The 10,000-nt window shown below is 38.8% G+C and overlaps 1 non-coding gene across 1 annotated transcript in view; it reads right to left on the bottom strand.

Annotated features, from left to right (window-relative positions):
• The window catches only part of LOC143364595 (small subunit ribosomal RNA), a 1,918-nt gene extending 1,622 nt beyond the window's left edge, over window positions 1-296 (bottom strand). The window contains exon 1 of the ribosomal RNA XR_013084197.1: window positions 1-296. This exon is cut by the window's left edge and continues 1,622 nt beyond it. This is a non-coding gene — a ribosomal RNA (small subunit ribosomal RNA).
• Window positions 297-10,000: the final 9,704 nt, after the last annotated feature.

The following is a 10,000-nucleotide window of genomic DNA, read 5'->3' as shown; positions in this document are numbered from 1 at the left end:
CGATCAGCACAAAGTTATTCAGAGTCACCAAAGCAAACGATGAACGAACGTAGACGCCCGACACCGATTGGTTTTGATCTAATAAAAGCGTTCCTACCATCTCTGGTCGGAACTCTGTTTTGCATGTATTAGCTCTAGAATTACCACAGTTATCCAAGTAAATGTGGGTACGATCTAAGAAACCATAACTGATTTAATGAGCCATTCGCGGTTTCACCTTAATGCGGCATGTACTGAGACATGCATGGCTTAATCTTTGAGACAAGCATATGACTACTGGCAGGATCAACCAGGGAGCTTCGACAATTTTTCGAATGTCTTCGCCGCCAGCTCTCTTCGAGACAGGTCGACGACACTTTTTCTTCCAATCATATATATATTTTATACTCGTGCAAATTCTCAGAGAACCTTTTGCACGAGATACATATATCTTCTCTTCTCTATAAATATTCAACCTCGAACAAATTCCTTTTCAAATATACCTCCTCCTCCTCTGCGTTCTCGGTTTCTCAATTTTATACGTATATCTTGAACAAGACTTTCTTATAAATATCTTATCTTGTTCAGATATTTTACTTGTTTCAACTTTCTTATAAATATCTTATTGAAACAAGTTTCATACATTCGTTTCATATAATAACATGGTTTGCCTAATCGTGGAGGCGCGTATAGTTCCAAACATGGATCGCGGAAGCACGTAACCACTGCGCTGGACAAAATCGACACAAGTGCCGAGGAAGCGCGGACAGGACGCATGCTGGACTGCGAGAAACCGTGTTCTTCTGCTCGCGCTGGGCATAAACGAAATAGGACACCTCTATTATTTAACGAATTTTTCTCTTTATTCTGTCTTTAAAAGACAGAATTTTTTTTCTCTTTAACTCTATTTTCTCTTTTTCATACCTTAGTCGCTCGGACATAAGAGTTGATGCTCAGTTAGTACGAGTAAACACAAAAGTGAATACAAGTCACCAACCTCCACTAAGGGAAGGCTCGCCACATAAGGGCCATTCGGTCTAGGACACCGACCCGTGGCAATGCTGTGTAGAGAATAATTCGATACGAAGCACGGTACGAAACAGTCAAGACCGAAGTCTCGAGGCGCCCATGACTGCTTCTCGACCGAGATCGTAGAATAGCCACAGACGCGCGCTGCACCGACCGACTCGACCGAACCGTCGACTCTCTTATAGATACCGAACGGCCGGCCGGGACGCCGGCGCCGCGCGGTCAATAGCACGCGCGCTTATGGCCGCAAACCGCCGCGGCAACAGACCTCCCGGCGGGGCTGTTGGAACTTAGAGCGAAAAAAGTATAAAAATTTTTTTCACAAAATATAATAAATTTTAACATTTCTATATTATTTTACACAAAATAACCAACTTTTCATAATTCACCGAACTTTGAAAATTTTTCTAAGTCCCACAAATAAGAGGAAAATTTTTAAGTATCGGTCCTAGACGATTTTCGACGTGATATCACTGTAATATAGACGATTTCTAGCAATATATATCATAACACCAAACTCGCTACAATTATTATTTATCGAGTTATTAGCAAATAATGGACGGATGTGCTACTCCGTCGACAAAACTCTGGAAATTTTTCTAAGTCCCACCGCCAAGAGGAAACTTTTTCCCTATCGGTCCTAGACGATTTTCGACGTGATATCACTGTAATATAGACGGTTTCTAACAATATATATCATAACACCAAACTCGCTACAATTATTATTTATCGAGTTATTAGCAAATAATGGACGGATGTGCTACTCCGTCGACAAAACTCTGGAAATTTTTCTAAGTCCCACCGCTAAGAGGAAACTTTTTCCGTATCGGTCCTAGACGATTTTCGACGTGATATCACTGTAATATAGACGGTTTCTAACAATATATATCATAACACCAAACTCGCTACAATTATTATTTATCGAGTTATTAGCAACTAATGGACGGATGTGCTACTCCGTCGACAAAACTCTGGAAATTTTTCTAAGTCCCACCGCCAAGAGGAAACTTTTTCCCTATCGGTCCTAGACGATTTTCGACGTGATATCACTGTAATATAGACGGTTTCTAACAATATATATCATAACACCAAACTCGCTACAATTATTATTTATCGAGTTATTAGCAAATAATGGACGGATGTGCTACTCCGTCGGACGTTCGACGAAAATTTTTCTAAGTCCCACCGCCAAGAGGAAACTTTTTCCGTATCGGTCCTAGACGATTTTCGACGTGATATCACTGTAATATAGACGGTTTCTAACAATATATATCATAACACCAAACTCGCTACAATTATTATTTATCGAGTTATTAGCAAATAATGGACGGATGTGCTACTCCGTCGGACGTTCGACGAAAATTTTTCTAAGTCCCACCGCCAAGAGGAAACTTTTTCCCTATCGGTCCTAGACGATTTTCGACGTGATATCACTGTAATATAGACGGTTTCTAACAATATATATCATAACACCAAACTCGCTACAATTATTATTTATCGAGTTATTAGCAAATAATGGACGGATGTGCTACTCCGTCGACAAAACTCTGGAAATTTTTCTAAGTCCCACCGCCAAGAGGAAACTTTTTCCGTATCGGTCCTAGACGATTTTCGACGTGATATCACTGTAATATAGACGGTTTCTAACAATATATATCATAACACCAAACTCGCTACAATTATTATTTATCGAGTTATTAGCAAATAATGGACGGATGTGCTACTCCGTCGGACGTTCGACGAAAATTTTTCTAAGTCCCACCGCCAAGAGGAAACTTTTTCCCTATCGGTCCTAGACGATTTTCGACGTGATATCACTGTAATATAGACGGTTTCTAACAATATATATCATAACACCAAACTCGCTACAATTATTATTTATCGAGTTATTAGCAAATAATGGACGGATGTGCTACTCCGTCGACAAAACTCTGGAAATTTTTCTAAGTCCCACCGCCAAGAGGAAACTTTTTCCCTATCGGTCCTAGACGATTTTCGACGTGATATCACTGTAATATAGACGGTTTCTAACAATATATATCATAACACCAAACTCGCTACAATTATTATTTATCGAGTTATTAGCAAATAATGGACGGATGTGCTACTCCGTCGACAAAACTCTGGAAATTTTTCTAAGTCCCACCGCCAAGAGGAAACTTTTTCCCTATCGGTCCTAGACGATTTTCGACGTGATATCACTGTAATATAGACGGTTTCTAACAATATATATCATAACACCAAACTCGCTACAATTATTATTTATCGAGTTATTAGCAAATAATGGACGGATGTGCTACTCCGTCGACAAAACTCTGGAAATTTTTCTAAGTCCCACCGCTAAGAGGAAACTTTTTCCGTATCGGTCCTAGACGATTTTCGACGTGATATCACCGTAATATAGACGGTTTCTAACAATATATATCATAACACCAAACTCGCTACAATTATTATTTATCGAGTTATTAGCAAATAATGGACGGATGTGCTACTCCGTCGACAAAACTCTGGAAATTTTTCTAAGTCCCACCGCCAAGAGGAAACTTTTTCCGTATCGGTCCTAGACGATTTTCGACGTGATATCACTGTAATATAGACGGTTTCTAACAATATATATCATAACACCAAACTCGCTACAATTATTATTTATCGAGTTATTAGCAAATAATGGACGGATGTGCTACTCCGTCGGACGTTCGACGAAAATTTTTCCAAGTCCCACCGCCAAGAGGAAACTTTTTCCCTATCGGTCCTAGACGATTTTCGACGTGATATCACTGTAATATAGACGGTTTCTAACAATATGTATCATAACACCAAACTCGCTACAATTATTATTTATCGAGTTATTAGCAAATAATGGACGGATGTGCTACTTCGTCGGACGTTCGACGAAAATTTTTCTAAGTCCCACCGCCAAGAGGAAACTTTTTCCCTATCGGTCCTAGACGATTTTCGACGTGATATCACTGTAATATAGACGGTTTCTAACAATATATATCATAACACCAAACTCGCTACAATTATTATTTATCGAGTTATTAGCAAATAATGGACGGATGTGCTACTCCGTCGACAAAACTCTGGAAATTTTTCTAAGTCCCACCGCTAAGAGGAAACTTTTTCCGTATCGGTCCTAGACGATTTTCGACGTGATATCACTGTAATATAGACGGTTTCTAACAATATATATCATAACACCAAACTCGCTACAATTATTATTTATCGAGTTATTAGCAAATAATGGACGGATGTGCTACTCCGTCGGACGTTCGACGAAAATTTTTCTAAGTCCCACCGCCAAGAGGAAACTTTTTCCCTATCGGTCCTAGACGATTTTCGACGTGATATCACTGTAATATAGACGGTTTCTAACAATATATATCATAACACCAAACTCGCTACAATTATTATTTATCGAGTTATTAGCAAATAATGGACGGATGTGCTACTCCGTCGACAAAACTCTGGAAATTTTTCTAAGTCCCACCGCCAAGAGGAAACTTTTTCCCTATCGGTCCTAGACGATTTTCGACGTGATATCACTGTAATATAGACGGTTTCTAACAATATATATCATAACACCAAACTCGCTACAATTATTATTTATCGAGTTATTAGCAAATAATGGACGGATGTGCTACTCCGTCGACAAAACTCTGGAAATTTTTCTAAGTCCCACCGCCAAGAGGAAACTTTTTCCCTATCGGTCCTAGACGATTTTCGACGTGATATCACTGTAATATAGACGGTTTCTAACAATATATATCATAACACCAAACTCGCTACAATTATTATTTATCGAGTTATTAGCAAATAATGGACGGATGTGCTACTCCGTCGACAAAACTCTGGAAATTTTTCTAAGTCCCACCGCCAAGAGGAAACTTTTTCCCTATCGGTCCTAGACGATTTTCGACGTGATATCACTGTAATATAGACGGTTTCTAACAATATATATCATAACACCAAACTCGCTACAATTATTATTTATCGAGTTATTAGCAAATAATGGACGGATGTGCTACTCCGTCGACAAAACTCTGGAAATTTTTCTAAGTCCCACCGCTAAGAGGAAACTTTTTCCGTATCGGTCCTAGACGATTTTCGACGTGATATCACTGTAATATAGACGGTTTCTAACAATATATATCATAACACCAAACTCGCTACAATTATTATTTATCGAGTTATTAGCAAATAATGGACGGATGTGCTACTCCGTCGACAAAACTCTGGAAATTTTTCTAAGTCCCACCGCCAAGAGGAAACTTTTTCCCTATCGGTCCTAGACGATTTTCGACGTGATATCACTGTAATATAGACGGTTTCTAACAATATATATCATAACACCAAACTCGCTACAATTATTATTTATCGAGTTATTAGCAAATAATGGACGGATGTGCTACTCCGTCGACAAAACTCTGGAAATTTTTCTAAGTCCCACCGCTAAGAGGAAACTTTTTCCGTATCGGTCCTAGACGATTTTCGACGTGATATCACTGTAATATAGACGGTTTCTAACAATATATATCATAACACCAAACTCGCTACAATTATTATTTATCGAGTTATTAGCAAATAATGGACGGATGTGCTACTCCGTCGGACGTTCGACGAAAATTTTTCTAAGTCCCACCGCCAAGAGGAAACTTTTTCCGTATCGGTCCTAGACGATTTTCGACGTGATATCACTGTAATATAGACGGTTTCTAACAATATATATCATAACACCAAACTCGCTACAATTATTATTTATCGAGTTATTAGCAAATAATGGACGGATGTGCTACTCCGTCGGACGTTCGACGAAAATTTTTCTAAGTCCCACCGCCAAGAGGAAACTTTTTCCCTATCGGTCCTAGACGATTTTCGACGTGATATCACTGTAATATAGACGGTTTCTAACAATATATATCATAACACCAAACTCGCTACAATTATTATTTATCGAGTTATTAGCAAATAATGGACGGATGTGCTACTCCGTCGACAAAACTCTGGAAATTTTTCTAAGTCCCACCGCCAAGAGGAAACTTTTTCCCTATCGGTCCTAGACGATTTTCGACGTGATATCACTGTAATATAGACGGTTTCTAACAATATATATCATAACACCAAACTCGCTACAATTATTATTTATCGAGTTATTAGCAAATAATGGACGGATGTGCTACTCCGTCGACAAAACTCTGGAAATTTTTCTAAGTCCCACCGCCAAGAGGAAACTTTTTCCCTATCGGTCCTAGACGATTTTCGACGTGATATCACTGTAATATAGACGGTTTCTAACAATATATATCATAACACCAAACTCGCTACAATTATTATTTATCGAGTTATTAGCAAATAATGGACGGATGTGCTACTCCGTCGACAAAACTCTGGAAATTTTTCTAAGTCCCACCGCTAAGAGGAAACTTTTTCCGTATCGGTCCTAGACGATTTTCGACGTGATATCACCGTAATATAGACGGTTTCTAACAATATATATCATAACACCAAACTCGCTACAATTATTATTTATCGAGTTATTAGCAAATAATGGACGGATGTGCTACTCCGTCGACAAAACTCTGGAAATTTTTCTAAGTCCCACCGCCAAGAGGAAACTTTTTCCGTATCGGTCCTAGACGATTTTCGACGTGATATCACTGTAATATAGACGGTTTCTAACAATATATATCATAACACCAAACTCGCTACAATTATTATTTATCGAGTTATTAGCAAATAATGGACGGATGTGCTACTCCGTCGGACGTTCGACGAAAATTTTTCCAAGTCCCACCGCCAAGAGGAAACTTTTTCCCTATCGGTCCTAGACGATTTTCGACGTGATATCACTGTAATATAGACGGTTTCTAACAATATGTATCATAACACCAAACTCGCTACAATTATTATTTATCGAGTTATTAGCAAATAATGGACGGATGTGCTACTTCGTCGGACGTTCGACGAAAATTTTTCTAAGTCCCACCGCCAAGAGGAAACTTTTTCCCTATCGGTCCTAGACGATTTTCGACGTGATATCACTGTAATATAGACGGTTTCTAACAATATATATCATAACACCAAACTCGCTACAATTATTATTTATCGAGTTATTAGCAAATAATGGACGGATGTGCTACTCCGTCGACAAAACTCTGGAAATTTTTCTAAGTCCCACCGCTAAGAGGAAACTTTTTCCGTATCGGTCCTAGACGATTTTCGACGTGATATCACTGTAATATAGACGGTTTCTAACAATATATATCATAACACCAAACTCGCTACAATTATTATTTATCGAGTTATTAGCAAATAATGGACGGATGTGCTACTCCGTCGGACGTTCGACGAAAATTTTTCTAAGTCCCACCGCCAAGAGGAAACTTTTTCCCTATCGGTCCTAGACGATTTTCGACGTGATATCACTGTAATATAGACGGTTTCTAACAATATATATCATAACACCAAACTCGCTACAATTATTATTTATCGAGTTATTAGCAAATAATGGACGGATGTGCTACTCCGTCGACAAAACTCTGGAAATTTTTCTAAGTCCCACCGCCAAGAGGAAACTTTTTCCCTATCGGTCCTAGACGATTTTCGACGTGATATCACTGTAATATAGACGGTTTCTAACAATATATATCATAACACCAAACTCGCTACAATTATTATTTATCGAGTTATTAGCAAATAATGGACGGATGTGCTACTCCGTCGACAAAACTCTGGAAATTTTTCTAAGTCCCACCGCCAAGAGGAAACTTTTTCCCTATCGGTCCTAGACGATTTTCGACGTGATATCACTGTAATATAGACGGTTTCTAACAATATATATCATAACACCAAACTCGCTACAATTATTATTTATCGAGTTATTAGCAAATAATGGACGGATGTGCTACTCCGTCGACAAAACTCTGGAAATTTTTCTAAGTCCCACCGCTAAGAGGAAACTTTTTCCGTATCGGTCCTAGACGATTTTCGACGTGATATCACTGTAATATAGACGGTTTCTAACAATATATATCATAACACCAAACTCGCTACAATTATTATTTATCGAGTTATTAGCAAATAATGGACGGATGTGCTACTCCGTCGACAAAACTCTGGAAATTTTTCTAAGTCCCACCGCCAAGAGGAAACTTTTTCCCTATCGGTCCTAGACGATTTTCGACGTGATATCACTGTAATATAGACGGTTTCTAACAATATATATCATAACACCAAACTCGCTACAATTATTATTTATCGAGTTATTAGCAAATAATGGACGGATGTGCTACTCCGTCGGACGTTCGACGAAAATTTTTCTAAGTCCCACCGCCAAGAGGAAACTTTTTCCCTATCGGTCCTAGACGATTTTCGACGTGATATCACTGTAATATAGACGGTTTCTAACAATATATATCATAACACCAAACTCGCTACAATTATTATTTATCGAGTTATTAGCAAATAATGGACGGATGTGCTACTCCGTCGGACGTTCGACGAAAATTTTTCTAAGTCCCACCGCCAAGAGGAAACTTTTTCCCTATCGGTCCTAGACGATTTTCGACGTGATATCACTGTAATATAGACGGTTTCTAACAATATATATCATAACACCAAACTCGCTACAATTATTATTTATCGAGTTATTAGCAAATAATGGACGGATGTGCTACTCCGTCGGACGTTCGACGAAAATTTTTCTAAGTCCCACCGCCAAGAGGAAACTTTTTCCCTATCGGTCCTAGACGATTTTCGACGTGATATCACTGTAATATAGACGGTTTCTAACAATATATATCATAACACCAAACTCGCTACAATTATTATTTATCGAGTTATTAGCAAATAATGGACGGATGTGCTACTCCGTCGACAAAACTCTGGAAATTTTTCTAAGTCCCACCGCCAAGAGGAAACTTTTTCCCTATCGGTCCTAGACGATTTTCGACGTGATATCACTGTAATATAGACGGTTTCTAACAATATATATCATAACACCAAACTCGCTACAATTATTATTTATCGAGTTATTAGCAAATAATGGACGGATGTGCTACTCCGTCGACAAAACTCTGGAAATTTTTCTAAGTCCCACCGCCAAGAGGAAACTTTTTCCGTATCGGTCCTAGACGATTTTCGACGTGATATCACTGTAATATAGACGGTTTCTAACAATATATATCATAACACCAAACTCGCTACAATTATTATTTATCGAGTTATTAGCAAATAATGGACGGATGTGCTACTCCGTCGGACGTTCGACGAAAATTTTTCTAAGTCCCACCGCCAAGAGGAAACTTTTTCCCTATCGGTCCTAGACGATTTTCGACGTGATATCACTGTAATATAGACGGTTTCTAACAATATATATCATAACACCAAACTCGCTACAATTATTATTTATCGAGTTATTAGCAAATAATGGACTTGAGTAGGGTGACACCCGGCCGTACTACATTCTGTTCTACAAATTGCACGGGTAAACGGCGGTTGGAAATGATGCTCCGTATTGTTAGTTAGTGTATCCCCGAAGGTCTATGCGTACCGCAGCGTTGGATTGACGAGATTCCTTCTGTCTCTATCTTTTTTTTTCTCTACGATAGCATGTATCGCGATGACAAACGACTAGGAAGCGTGTTTACCGAGTTATTAGCGATCCGAGTGACACCCGGCCGTACTACATTCTGTTCTACAAATTGCACGGGTAAACGGCGGTTGGAAATGATGCTCCGTATTGTTAGTTAGTGTATCCCCGAAGGTCTATGCGTACCGCAGCGTTGGATTGACGAGATTCCTTCTGTCCCTATCTTTTTTTTTCTCTACGATAGCATGTATCGCGATGACAAACGACTAGGAAGCGTGTTTACCGAGTTATTAGCGATCCGAGTGACACCCGATCGTACTACATTCTGTTCTACCAGGTTCACGGGTACCAGCGGCGTAGTGTTTTGAAAAAAAAAAATAAAAAAAATAATAAAAGGATCAG

The sequence above is a fragment of the Halictus rubicundus genome, unplaced genomic scaffold (genome assembly GCF_050948215.1).
Source record: "Halictus rubicundus isolate RS-2024b unplaced genomic scaffold, iyHalRubi1_principal scaffold0722, whole genome shotgun sequence".
Lineage (NCBI taxonomy): Eukaryota > Metazoa > Arthropoda > Insecta > Hymenoptera > Halictidae > Halictus > Halictus rubicundus.
Note: the sequence above shows the minus strand (reverse complement) of the source record. Positions and strands in the feature narration are given on the sequence as shown.